We start from the raw sequence: 15133 nt of genomic DNA on the forward strand, positions 1-15133 counted from the left end.
GTTGCACCAATGGTTGACATCTGAGCCAGTTGTAAAAGGATTGTCTCATCATGTTAAATGGATATCATTCAAAGTGCTTGGAAAAAGAAGCAACATTGCAATTTACTTGTTATTAAAAATCATCTCCGTTCTTAAAAATGGAGCGGCTTTCAACTTTGTCTAGGTTACTAGCCACCACTGCAGCCTATCAGTGGTGGCAAGTCTCCTAAGCAAGGAGTACTGTGCTTACAAGCTTTTGTTCATAGAGCTTGTAAGTGCTGCATTGAAGCTGGCTAAATTACTAGATACTGCCAACTTCAACGCAACTGTGGATGTCAGATGCTGCTGAGGCAAAGCGGCCTCTGCTTGCAGCATCAGAAAGCACACAGTTCTCGCAACTGATGCAACCATTCGATTGGTTAGAACCATCAATCAAACAGGAAGTCACCATTTCCTGAACAAGCAGGAAGTTCAGAGGAAGGGGAGCAGTGCTCCCCTGTTCAATAGCATGAGACAGCCCCGTTAATCAGAATACATATGAATATTCAATTATAATATTGTTAGGATGTTGAACCTGTCAAAATTGCTGTCATACTTTCTGAAAATTAAATATTTCCTTGGCAGATATTTTGGAATTACATTTGTACTTTTTCCGGGTAATGTTAGAAAATATATTCATGTTTTAATAAATCATGTAATGATTTTTAGCTAAAAGTAAACCAATAAAACAGTCAACCAACAAAAAAAAGAGAAATTACCTACAGATGAGGGTGTCGAGAATGTCAAGCATGAGTCACTGAAGACATTTCATTCAAAAAAAGCAAAATAATACAGTAGCACTGTATATAGTCTGCTCAGCATCATACATAGGATAATTGCTGAACATATTTTAAAAAACGTTCACAATATTTCAAACAATGTATGTTAAAATGTCATGTTATGTAAAATTAAGCAACCGTAGAATTGTGCACCATAGGCACATTCCGTTCTGTAAACCTATACATGGTTCTTCCCGTCTAAAAACAAGAATGAGGGGCTGGAAATGGTTCAAAAAACTCCTTTGACAAGGAATCCATATTTTTGTTTGTCAGAGTCTTAAATCTATATATGCCCCTGGAAACACGTCATTTGAAAGAAGATATTTTTGAAATTGTTATTGCTAAGATAACTGACATCTCTTCATAGGAGAAGGTGAGAATAAGCAAATACCCTACTTAGGTCTTGTGGGAAAGCAGGGACATGTAAATTTATAAAATAGAGCACTCTCTTGTCCTTGCATGTATATTAGATATTTGCAGTTGAAATAAAAAATGTTCTCTCATTGCAAACTAGGTTTATTATCAACATTTACAAACTTTCTGCTGTTTGCAGTAAACCGAATGAGAACAATATAAATAGCTCAAAACTAGAGATGAGAGGGTCTTTTGAAATTTTAATTTTCCCCCAAAAATTAGATTTGTGATGAATAAATTCATACAATTTCAATACTGGAAAGCTTGTAATTGCTTGTAAAATACATGTGGGGAGAAGAGAGAGAACCCTGCTGATCATAACAGCTTACACCTCCCAGGAGAGAGAGGACCCCGGTGACCATAAGAGCTTACACTCTATAGGCAAAAGAGAGAGGACTCTACACTCTATAGATGGAAAATGACTTTGACGTACAAACTGGGCTCCACTGGGAACCGCTGATCTGTGGTGTCCCAGGAACTGACAACCACTGTACAAGGTATAATAATTCATAAGATGGCATTAGGTGAATGGCATTATGGGGAGGCCTGCTAGTCAATGCAAAATTATATTTACCTGTTCTCTGATGCTTCAACAGTGTGGGAAATGGTGCGTGCCAAGTAAGGCTTTTCTTTTTGCGAACAAAGAATCAAATCTCTAAATGTTTGAATTAACGTGAAATCACAAATTTCAGGAAATTTGACTCGATCTCGATCCTCTGCAAATGAATCCGCAGATCACTACTCAACATAATTAATATAATGAATAGTTTCTCCAAATTTAACGCACAATACCAATTTTAATGACTACTGCAAGCTCTGCTAATGCTGTGTTCACACACTGAAGCCACATAGCAAGCTTCTCCTGCAATGGTAGTAAAAAATGCATTGTTTTGCCTCTTGTTTCCAAAACCATTGTGGATTAATTTCAGCAAAAAAGACATAAAATAACAGGAGCAGTTTGGGGGTTGTTGACTGATGTTTGATTACATTAGAAATAAGGCTAAAGGTGCATTTACACTGGTTGAGTATAATGAATAAAAATTCCTAGGAAAGTTTGTTTCCCGATAATTATATTGGAGAAAAAGGAAGCTATCACCTGATAGTCACCAGATTTCTGAGGAGGCAGATGGTCAATACCTCTCAATTGTAAAAGTCATGCTGCAAAGATTCAGTGGCAGCAGGCACCGAGGTTTCAATATACACAGTAAGGCATATACTGTACTAAAGGCTTACACTCCACCATGCTTGCACTCCAAAATGTACACCCATACTGATCCACGAGGACAAGTCAGCTCCAATATGCTCAAAACCATATAAATAAGACACAAATTTTGTTCTGTGGAGTTGTTAAACAGAACTGGAACCTTTGCGGCCTATGGATCAGTGGTATGTCTGGAGGTGGAAGAATTAAGTGTACACTGAAAATACCGACTTGCCTACAGTGAAGCATGGTGGTGGCTTGGTGATGCTGTGGGGCTGCTTTGCTTCCACTGGCACTGGAAACCTGCAGCATGTGAATGGTAAGTTGAAATCAATCAACTATATTATTTCTTAAGAGAAAATACCTCAAAGTCCAACAAGGCTTGGTTTCAGAAGAAATCCAAGAAGAGTGGCCATCATAGTTGCCTGACTACAAGCCCATAGAACAACTTAGGTGTGATTTGAAGAAGGTAGTTGCAGTACACAAATCCAAGATAATTAGTGAAATGGAGGCCATAGTCAGATACCCAGCCAGAAGCTGACAAGTCATAATATGCATCACATTTGCATTAGGCAGCAGCACAGAGCAATTTTTGACTGTGCTACATGTGTTGTGGCCAAAATCGCTATGTAGCCCAAGCAAGAAAGTGTGATTTTAGGCTGATTTTGCAAAACTACTTGTTAAATTAGTTGTGTTGAGCTATTTAAATTATTCTTGTTTTGTTGTTGTTTTACAAATAGCAGAAAGTTTGTTAATTTTTCTAATAATACTAATTTGCGATGGGGGCTTAATAATTTTGCTTGAAACTGTATAAGTCATTAGGACTAGAATTAATGTTCATGACTAATGACATAAGAAAAGCAAAATATAATGTCAAGCGGACATTCAACAGGAGTAACAGCTGGGATAAAACCTCTGATTTAATAAATGCTTTTAAACACTAATGATAATAAACAATAAATATGACATTCTCAGTATTGAGATGTACAGTTATATGCCAAAATATTACTAAAAAAAGGCAAGGAACAACAATAAATAACCTTCTCGGTACTGAGATCTACAGAAACATGCCTAAATAACTATAGAAAGGCAAGGAAGACAACTTCTTTATTCGGTATATCAATATGTCTTTTTCAATAAGCTACCACACACCAAGCAGTCACAGCTGTTTTATGGTAACACTTGATTGCATTGGACAAATAATATTATAAGATGCTTTCCTTATGTGCAGTACTTGCCTTTTAAAATTAATGTACCACATACAGCTCTTCCTATCTCGCCATGGCATATTGAATTTGATAGTGTTCCATCTGAGTGTACTCAATAGAAAAGTACTCCCAATGCTGAGTCATTCATTCTAGACAAAATCATGTCATTATTGCTCTAGAGCAAAAGTTTTTTTCTCTTTCTTCAATCTCTGTAATATATTGAAAATAAAATAATCTAAGACTGAAACGTCCAATCAGCTGTCAATCAGACGGAGGGGTTAAGCAGTGCACAGAGCCCAGAACACTTGTTATTTCTGTGCAAGGGGGATTAAACCTTCTGATCTTATCTTGCTGATACTAAAAGCATGCAGAAAGGCATGTTTTAACCCTTCCCATCAAAGTCATTCTTCATTTTTGATCTTTGGTTTTTCCCTCCGCTTCTTCCAAGAGTCCAAACCATTTTATTTTTGTATCATCCTAGTCTTATTAAGGTCCTGTTTTTGCTGGACCTATTGTAGTTTCCAATGACACCATTCTTTGTATTATATTATGTCTTGAATGCGGGGAAAAAAATTACACGTTTTTTGGGTGTTTTGCTTTTTCATTATATTTGATAAATATGGCCTGCCAACATTATATTCTTAAGGTCATTATGATTACACCGATATCAAACGTACTAAAGATTTTTTTTGCCACTCTCTCTCTCTCTCTCTCGATATTATAGATATTTATGATTAGTGATTAAGAAAATATCTGAACTTTCAAACTATTGCTCTTTCGTTGTCATTTTATGTGACCCATAACTTTTTTATTTTTAGATCAATTAATCTTCTTGAAGTCCTGTTTTTTGTATTGCGAATAGTAGTTTCTATTCGTCCAATTTTGGGGTATAGCACTTTGATTATTTTTAATTGCAATTTTTGTTGGAAATGCAGCGACTGAAAAAAGTTAAAGGGGTATTCCCATCTTCAAGATCCTATCCCAATATGTAGTAGATGTAATAATAGTAATATTAGCAAATATCTCCAATTAGAAATGTAGTATAGTTTTTCTGATTCACTATCTCTCTTTCCTCATGTGCAAGCATAGCAGGACCTTAGGTATCCACGGTTACGACCACTAGCAGCTAGCTAACTAACTGTGACTTTATCAATGGACGTAACCATGGATGCCTAGGGTCCTGCAATACCTGCACATGAGGAAAGAGACATAGCGAATCAGAAAAACTATACTACATTTCTAATTGGAGATATTTGCTAATATTACTATTATTACACCTACTACATATTGGGATAGGATCTTGGAGATGGAAATACCCCTTTAATGTTATATTTTGATTGAACAGACTGTTACAGACACGATAATATAAAATATGTTTAATTTTTATTTTGACAGTTCTTTACTTCTGAATTGGGAAAAAAGGGTTAGTTAAACTTTTACTTTTTTATTACATTTTTTAAAATCGTAATTAATTTTCACTTTTTTCGTTTGATTGCTTAATATTCGTGCAATTCAATAGTATTTAGCAAAATATCTGATCTGGGCTGAGCTCAGTAGGAGCATGAAGATAGTGATGAAGGGGTCGTTTAGTAGGTCTCAACTGTCCTCATAACCCATTGATTCTCCATGAGCAGTATGGGTGGATGATGGGTGCCCGAATGAGTCACGAAATGTAAAAGTTAAATGCTGAGGAAATAATTATACAGGTTTATGGGACTCCTATCTAGTGCAATCAGAGGTTTTTCTGGGTCAAAGCTGCAAACTTACTCCTTCTAGGCAGTCCTAGATGTGAGTGCAATTATCAGATTTGGTGTCAGTTCAATGATTCTACTGTTGACCCTTTACAGTGTATTTCTTCCAACAAATGTTCTACTGATCTCTATAAGACATGTTAACTAAATCTGTCTTAATAAATAAAAATAATTTTATTTCTATAGCGCCAACATATTCAGCAGCACTTTACATTTTAGAGGTCCAACCTGTGGCTCCACTAGTACTGTTTCAATTCCAATGGATTACCTTAAAATCAAGCTCTATCCACGACAGCTGCATTCTGCAGATTATATTTTCAAGAAAACATTTTCATCCTTTAAATAAACTCCACAGGATCATTACATTACTTTTTTCTATTTAAGTAACAGTAGGTAGAATATTTGGTTACCCTAAGCTGCTTAGCTAGGCTTTAAGATAATCACTGTATAATTGTGATACTCATTTGAGCATGCATGTATTTATACATATATTTATTTACGTAGCTTTATGCATGTGGCAGTGAAAATAATGAAGGTTGACATTATTAAATCGTATGCTATAATAAAAAATAATTACTACTCGCTAGGCAATGCAGAAAACAAACTACCTGAAATCAATAAGATTGTGATGCAAAATATCAAAATGTAATGTATCATGTTACTTTGCAACAATATTTTACCAATTTTAGTTTTTTTTTATTTTCCTTTTGTAAACTATTAGTGATGAGAGAACGTGCTCGGATAAGGGGTTATCGGAGCACCATCGGGTGCTAACCGAGTATCATCAGCGTGCTCAAATAATAGGCTTGAGTCACCGCAGCAGCATGTTTTATGGCTGTTCGACAGCCACAACACATGCAGAGATTGCCTGTTTGTTGGTCAATCCATGCATGTGTTGCTGCTGTCGGACAGCTGTGAGACATGCAGCTGCGGCAACTTAAACCTATTTTTGAGCACGCCGAAGATACTCTGTAAACACCCGAGCGTTCTCAGATAACATCTTATCCGAGAATGTTTGCTCATCACTACAAACTATTTAAGTTCCGTTTGTTTTAGAAAGATGTCTGACATCACCACATTTTCTCTGCTCTCTCCCATTTCATCCAGAATCCCAGAATATCTGACAGCGAGTATACAGATCCACCTATGGACACAACCGACAGCTCTGTTTAGGAAAATAGGAGCCCTAGTTTCTTGCTACATATGGTTTGAGATTACAACGGGGAATTTGTGTAGGTGGACGTACAGAGGTACTGCCATAAACACTGGAACAGGAGAAAGCTACTCCAGATCACATAGGGTCTCAACCTCCTCTTGAAAATGAGAAGGACTTTTAGGCCACGGTCACATGTTGAGTGTTTGGTGACTTTTTTCCTCAGTATTTGTAAGTCAAAACCAGGAGTGGAACAATCAGAGGAAAAGTATAATAGAAACACGTCACCACTTCTGTACTTATCACCTGGTTTTGCCTTACAAATACTGAGGTAACAAACTCACCAAATACTCAACATGTGCACGTGGCCTAAGGCTATATTCCAATGGTGAGTTCTAGATGTTGCAGATTTTTTGTGCCATTTCTGCACCTATTAAGTAAAATGGGATACTTGTATTTTTTCTAAAATATGCAGTATAAAAAATTCACCAAAAACTCATCTTGGGAACGTAGTCTTAGGCCATATTTAGTGATTTTTTTTACCTCAGTATTTGTAAGACAAAACCAGGAGTGGGTGATAAATACAGAAGTGGTGACGTGTTTCTATTATACTTTTCCTCTGATTGTTCCACTCCTGGTTTTGGCTTACACATACAGATGTAAAATACTGACCAAATACTGAACATCTGCACAAGGCCTTAAGGTTTAGCAAATGACTAATAATAAAAAAGGTAAAATGTTCATCACTAAAAGATTACAAAGTTGTTTATTTTTTGCAAACTATGCACCTAATTCTTTTGGGGAAATTTTGTTGTAAGAATACTGGATACTGCATAAAATTTAAAAGGCTCATAAAAAGGCATTATGAAGTGCATAATGTCATATTTCAAGGCACATTAAAAAGAGATCATAACTGTATTCAGATAAGATAAAGACAGAAAAATGTTGATCATATTCCAGAAATTTCCCCCATTCTAATTATATAGACAATAATTAATTATAGATTACTGAAGTTTATTTTATAATCACATACATTTTTACTGAACACATCTAGCAAAAATTCCATAAAATAGCCCCTAAAAACCCATTAAAACCATCGGGCAGTGTGGTACAACAGATGACAGTATAAGGCACAGTCAAATCCCAGTTAGTTGCAAATGAATATGCAAACAATTCATATATAGTCAGAATAAATACATCAATACAGTTTAAATATATTAGTCAATTCTTATATAGTCAATAGCATGATTACATATATAATATTCTCTTAGGTAAGTAATCCCCTTATTAGATAGTGATGTATATTAGAAAAGATTCACAGTTCATAAATGACTAGCACAATCACCAGTAGCCAAGACTATATGACAACTTATAGATAGTTGTTACAGACTATGTGCCATGTTGTATCCACACTGCCCAGTACCCCAAGAAAAATGTTGATGCATTAAATATTCATCTATTTTAACAATAAAAGGCAATATTTTAGTATTAGTTCTCTGGCAAGGAAACACAATACATTTGGCACAACATTTATCCACGTGATACATCCTAGTGGTGTCCGTTTTTTGCCCGTACGTCACACTGACCCATAGAGTTTCATTGGGCCATACATACTACAGTTTTATAAATGGGTCCATGTCTCTGATCAGTGTGACCCAGAGCATGTCCTATTCTCATCCATTTTGTGGGTCAGAGTCAACTATTAAGTCAGTGGGGATGAAACTAAGAAGAAATACTTTGCACTTCACAGTTCCATTCTAGTTTTATTAATTTTTAACTGGTACATTGTTTAGAATCAATGTTTTTAAAAGTTCAGACAGTCTACCTGCTTCAGTAAAAAAAGGGATGAGAAAAAACTGATGCAACTAGGATGCACTTGGGATACAACTGGGATGAAACTGGGATGAAACTGGGATGCACTTGGGATACAACTGGGATGAAACTGGGATGAAACTGGGATGCACTTGGGATGCACTTGGGATACAACTGGGATGAAACTGGGATGAAATTGGGATGCACTTGGGATACAACTGGGATGAAACTGGGATGCACTTGGGATACAACTTGGATGAAACTGGGATGCACTTGGGATACAACTGGGATGAAACTGGGATGAAATTGGGATGCACTTGGGATACAACTGGGATGAAACTGGGATGAAACTGGGATGCACTTGGGATACAACTGGGATGAAACTGGGATACCACTTGAAAAAAAAGTCAGTGGGTTTCTCACAGATGGTGTCACTGACATTGATGTGCAAATCTAGCCATAGGAACATTCCAAATTATTTATTTACATACTGTAAAATGACAAAAACTAACTGAAAACACTTTCACTACTTGTTTATTTTCTAATTATTTGCTTTTTTTAATTCAAATTGTATTGTGGGATTTCAGATAACGATTATAAAACTAGAGCCAAGCTGTTAAGTCATGAGAATCCATGCATTGAGCAAGCAAACTGCATAAAGATTCCCAGAAAGTAAAATATTAACTTACACTCCGGGTATAAATAGTTGAGAAAGTAAAAAAATAGTTCAAAACCATTGCAAGAAATAAATCTGTTTGCAAAAGCGTTCCATTTTTTAATGTTAATTTTAGCTGTGAGATCAAAAATGCAATTGTCACAGTGCTGCAATCTAAATTCTCAAGTCTTGCAACTAAAATCTTTGTAAGGGGGCATAATAAGTACCCTCAGAATTTGACATGTATTTATTTAACCCTTTCCTGAACATACACTGTTATTTGAAAGCAGACAGCGCAGGTCTTGAATCTGGAGCAAGCAACATCTTTTGACATCACTGTCGTAAAAACAACCTGTCACACGATTCATTCTGTCCAATAGGCTGGCTTTTGCATAATGTAAGTCTATGTTTACTGTGTTGTACTCTGAAATTCTGTGCATAAATGCAAGTTAAAGCATGATCCAGGGAACAAGGTGACAAGTTCAAGAGGCATGTCGCCACCGGCGCAGCTAGACTGATAGGTCTCTCTACACACATAAGAAGAGATCTGTTTTTCTAGCGGAGCGGGTGGGAGAAGCGGGTGGGAGAAGAAAGTTAGGACAAACTTCTTGGACTTGCCACATTGTTCCCAGCTTCACTTTCCAGTACATTTTTCCCTGAACACCAGAGTAATTCAGAGTAAAACTTACACGTTTGTAACGCATGAGCTGATTTTTTATTTATGCTGCCTCTGGTTTGGGCAGTATGAATCACTTGACGGGCTCCATTTAAGACCCCTGCAAGCTAATAGGAACAGATCAGATTAATCACCACTTCTGTCTTCTTTTTTTGCCATCTACATAGGGCTTCATGAGAAAATATCTTCTCCAGTGATCTCTACTTTTTTGCACATATCTCTAATACATTCTACAAACATCTACAGTATAATATGATTGTGTGTATGGTTTGAATTAACAGCTTTTTAAAACTTATATTTATATACCCTGTGTAATAGCATTTTGACACCGTGCAACGCCCGCACTGAGAGGCCCACTCCCGGGAGAAATAAAGTCAATATATCTTTCAGTCATGGAGAGGCGCTTGCATGGCTTCAGGCACTGCTCTGTGTTTAGAGAATGGTGGCTGTAACCGTGCCCCCGGCACTGACTGACAGCCAGCTCAGCATTAGAGCTCAGCATTAGAGCTGGCTGTCAGTCAGTGTCTGGGGCATGGTTACAGCCGCCATTCTCTATACACAGAGCAATGACTGAAACCATGCCAGCGCCACCCCATGATTAAAAGAGCGAGCCTGCAAGGAGGAATAAAGTTAATTTACTCCCGGAAGGGGTGTTCTCACTGTGGGTGCCACATAGTGTCAGAATGCTATTAACCTGTAGAGTAACCCCCTTTCTGCTGCTTAATAGCGTTATTTTACATGACAAGTTCCCTTTAAATTGTGTTTTACTTTAAATGTACAGGCCAATGTAAACTATGCAAAATTGTTATTTGACCATAAAGTTCACATCTATTTCATTATATTAAAATGTCAATTGTTTGCATGAACTTCTGTAGTTAAATGTTTTCTATTAAACGAGTACACTCTCTTGTATTTCTATGACTTCTAATTAACTAAAGGATACAGTAAACTACTTCTGCAGAGATAATCTGCCTAAGGGACAAAGTGCCAATGGATGCTGATTAACTCATGGTGCATGAATAGCCTATGTTACGTTATTAACTAAATTAATGCAAAAATCACCGAGATGCACATTGTATCAAAGAAGGGAACATCATGAAAAATGTAGGATTACTGAGATAATTATGGTATGGTGTGCAAAATCTATTTATGTAGTTGTTACAAATTTGCTATATGAATATAAGAAAATAAAAATTGTTCCATAAAACACAATTGTAATGTTAATAGTTACAACAGCAATTTTAGTAATAAAATTTACAGTAGTGAAAATAATAAATAGATGTGCTTGCGGAGAATAGTCTGAATCAGTAAGCAAACGTGTCTTGGAATGAAACTAGGTCAGATGAAAGGTAGAATAAAAGCTTAATAGTGAATTTAAACAAAATGTAGGTTAGAAAAATATATGAGAGTTATTGAATATATTACAGATATTCTGGGAAGAGTTTGCCCCAAGGCCCAAGAAGAGATTTTTATCTACAAGTTTGGTTATAAGAAGGATGAATGGTGTTAATTCAGTGTGGCATGCTGTAACTATGCTTATTTCCAGATGTATGTGGCTAATAATATGTTTAGATACATTGGAAGAATCATCAATATCAGATTAGTGGGAGTCCGACACCCGACACACCCACTGATCAGCTCTAGTGGTGGACGGATGCAAACATATTGAATGGAGCATACAAATAAACTGAATTTTTAAAAATAATTAAAGAGGTTAACCCACAACAATATTTATCACTTATTTACATATAAAACCACCACTAATCACTACTAATAACCACAATGGGGTCCTATGTCCCCCATTTGAATGGAGCACTGGTCACTCATGCTTAGTACTGCCCCAATAAGTGTTTAAAGGGAACATGTCATGAAAAAAAACGCTATTAACCTGCCTGACACTGTGTGGCCACCGCACTGAGATCCTTGATGTCAGGAGGAAATGAACTTTACTCCCCCTGGCAGCCTTGATCTTTTAGTCATAGTGGTGTGGCCAGCATGGTTTCAGTCACCTCTCAGTGCGTAGAGAGCAGTGACTAACCACACCCCGGCACATACTCAGCATTAGAGCCAACTGTCAGTCAGTGATGGGGCACCCATGTGACTGAAAGAGCAAGGCTGTCAAGAGGAATAAACTTAATTTCCTCCTGGCAGCGGGGCTCTCAGTGTGGCAGCTGAACTGTGTCAAAATGCTATTAACCTGCAGATTAGCCCCACATCTGAAGGTTAATAGTTTTTTTTTTAATGACAGGTTCCCTTTAAGAAACTGCTGGACATAGTCAAGTATAACGCTTGGCAATCTCTAAAAAAACCATAGACTGAATGGAGCAGTTGTGATCATCTGTGACTACTGCTTAATTTAAATGGTTGACATGGAACATAGGATCTCTGTTTTTGTGATCGGTGGGGGTCCCATAAATTTATGGTACTGAATAGGTGATATTCTACATGGGCCAACATTCTGAAAAGTAGCCAGGATTTCATTCACCTGGGTCAGACTTACTGTAATTTGAAAGCCCAGGTCTGTATCTACATACCTTAGTCAGGGTAGTGAAGCTTGTAAGCATACCCTGCACTTAGAAGAAAGGGCTCGTATCCTGACAGCCCCCTTGATATTTTAAATATTCCTGTAACATATCATTTTTGAGTGTCCTCAACTATTTTAGCCAAAGCCTATGCGTTGTATCCCTTTGTGGTATCATATTGATAACTATAGTCACGTAACTGATGTACTGTATTTATCTTAGTTTTGTATTTGAATTCGGTTGACTCATTTTTCAACTCGTTTTATGTTCTCACTAAATAGTCTCAGTTTGGAAATGTTACTTTTAATATAGTAAAACAGTTTTTATATTATCATTGCCAGCTACAAAACTGACTTAGTAAAGGTATCGGTATTGAACTAAAACTCTAGAACTGAACTTGGCATCGCCTCCTGCAGCATGAAGATCAGGCTTGCATTTTTAATCCTGGCTTGAATTCTCTTTTTGCAGCCAGGCTGTGTGGTTCCAGCTGGGACTCTGCCATATCACTGGCCAGGCAAGATAACACCATGTAAAATACCAGTGTGATCATCTTGTACTGCATATAGAGTTACCGGAGAGTTTTATACAGTTAATACTTCTCAGATGATACACTAAGCAATGGTGTAATTGCTGCTTGCTGAAATAGATTAACATTCAGTAACAGAAAGTAAATTTAATAGCACAGCAATTTATGTGCCAATTTTGGGAACTTATGTACAGTATTAAACACCCCAATTCAATATACAAATTACTGAATTTAAATTTTCATGTAAAGATCGTACAACATCAAGAATGATCGAAAAATCTTTAGAAACCAGCTGATTGCTGTAGATCTGGATTCAGAAACCTGACGAAATTTTCTAGAATCCCCAAGGGGAACAGCACCAAGCCATATATACAATAGTCCTCAATGCTGTCTAACTAATAACATAAAGACAGATAATGTCCGCCGGAGAAAGAACTGCTGACGGCTCTACAGAGGTCCATAATAAATGATCCTGAGAGGTGGACCCCCTTTAATGATGCCCATATGCCCCATTATGGCATAAGAAAATCAGAAATTGATTGATTGTTGAGATGAAACCTTTATCATAGAGGCAAATGGTATGTTTGTATTTTTTTTTTACATATATTCATGATCTTGAAAAATCTCAGTAAGCAGGAACAGCAGTGGTATTAATGGATGGCCTCTATTTTGGAGGAAGGGTGTCTTTAGCCATTTTTTGCTCTTACCGGCTGCATATGCATTACATAAAGTATATAAAAGCAAAGAAGATTTCCATTAGAAGGTGACTTTGAAAAGCCTTTATTCTTATGAAATGGCAAAAACATTTAATATTTATTTTGCTTTATGGCCACCCGCTTCTTCCATTACAAGTGACATAAAGATCATATATACTCCCAGCTGAAATTAAATGGTAATGGAAATTTCATAAAGCTTTTCAGAATGGCTCGAATATAGTTTAATGGACAAAATACTACACATTTACCTTTTCTTAAATGTTACAGTGCTAATCTATCATTTTATCCTTTATATCCTATCATTCACAAACCCAGCTCTTTCAATCATAGCAAGACTAATGGAAATTTCCCAAGCAGTCAGCATTGCAAGTGGCATTTTATAGTTCGCAGTAAATCCTTCATATCAGAAAGATGATAGTCCTATGTATTAAAGAGGTTTTCCACTAGAAGGTGTCATAGCACATAGGTAGGACGAGCCATCTCTTTCTGATTGATGGGAATCTCAATGTTGAGACCTTCACCATTCCTAATAAGCACAATGAACCCTTCACAGGTTTTATCTGTGCAACACTGCTCCTAATAACACATTGTGTAAATGAAGGTAACAAAGCCCCATTAACTTAAAGTGTAACCGTCATTTTAATTTTTATTTAATAATAGTGTGGAGCAAGTGATTTTAACAATCTTTTGAACATACCTTATACATGAAATCCCCCAAAAAATGTTCAAAAACCTTCTAGAAGATGTCCCCCTCTGCTGTTTCTGAATGAAACCCATATTCAGCTCCACACACACTGAACACTGCTTTCTAAGGGATGGGGAGATGCCTACACAGCGTAGGCGCTCCTGGCTGAATCCCATGCACTGTATGTCAGTGCATCAGCAGACTACCTCAGTCACACAGTGCTGAGCTCTGTCAGCTGTTGGTAGTCAGCACACAGCTCTTCTCCTGTCAGCTTGTTCCTGTGTGCTCAGTGACATTGGCACTTCTCCTGCCTTGTCAGCAGGTTCCTGTGTGCTCAGTGATGTCGGCAGTTTTTCTCAGAGTATAGCACAGATATAGGACAATCAGCTGACAGGGCAGAAGGAGCTCAATAACATCGGCACTTCCCCTGATGTATACCACAATGATTTTTCTGCCCTATCAGCAGGTTCCTGTGTGCTCAGTGATATCGGCACTTCTCAGTGTTCTGTCAGATGCTGGCACCTGTGTTGCTTGTGAGTGATGAAATTTCTGAGTAAATGTGCCTCAGGACGATCAATAACACTGAGAAGTGCCGATGTCACTAAGCACACAGGTACCAGCTGACATTCAGAGTAGCTGTGTGCTGACCACCAACGACTGGTCGAGATCATGCACTGTACTGAAGAATGAGGTAATCTGCTGATGAACTGACATACAGTGCATGGGATTCAGCCAAGAGCGCGCACGCTGTGAAGGCATCTCCCCCACTCTTAGAAAGCAGTGTTCAGTGTGTGTGGAGCTGAATACAGATTTCCTTCAGAAGCAGCATAGGAGGACATCTTGTAGAAGGTTTTTGAAAGGTTTTCTTTCGGAGTTTATTTATAAAGTATATTTGAAAGATTATTAAAATCGCTTGCTCCACATTATTATTTAATTCAAATTAAAACAACAGTTTAAATAAAGCTGTGCTGTCTTCCCAGCAGGTGAGCTAGCCTACACTATACAGAAAAAACACCC

At 37.2% G+C, this 15133-nt stretch overlaps 1 protein-coding gene across 2 annotated transcripts in view; it reads right to left on the reverse strand.

Moving 5' to 3' along the window:
• Positions 1-15133, reverse strand: part of SYT1 (synaptotagmin 1) — a 926879-nt gene that overhangs the window by 602691 nt on the left and 309055 nt on the right. The window lies entirely within an intron of this gene.

The sequence above is a fragment of the Phyllobates terribilis genome, unplaced genomic scaffold (assembly GCF_046119375.1).
Source record: "Phyllobates terribilis strain yellow unplaced genomic scaffold, ASM4611937v1 Scaffold_11__3_contigs__length_659146591, whole genome shotgun sequence".
NCBI lineage: Eukaryota > Metazoa > Chordata > Amphibia > Anura > Dendrobatidae > Phyllobates > Phyllobates terribilis.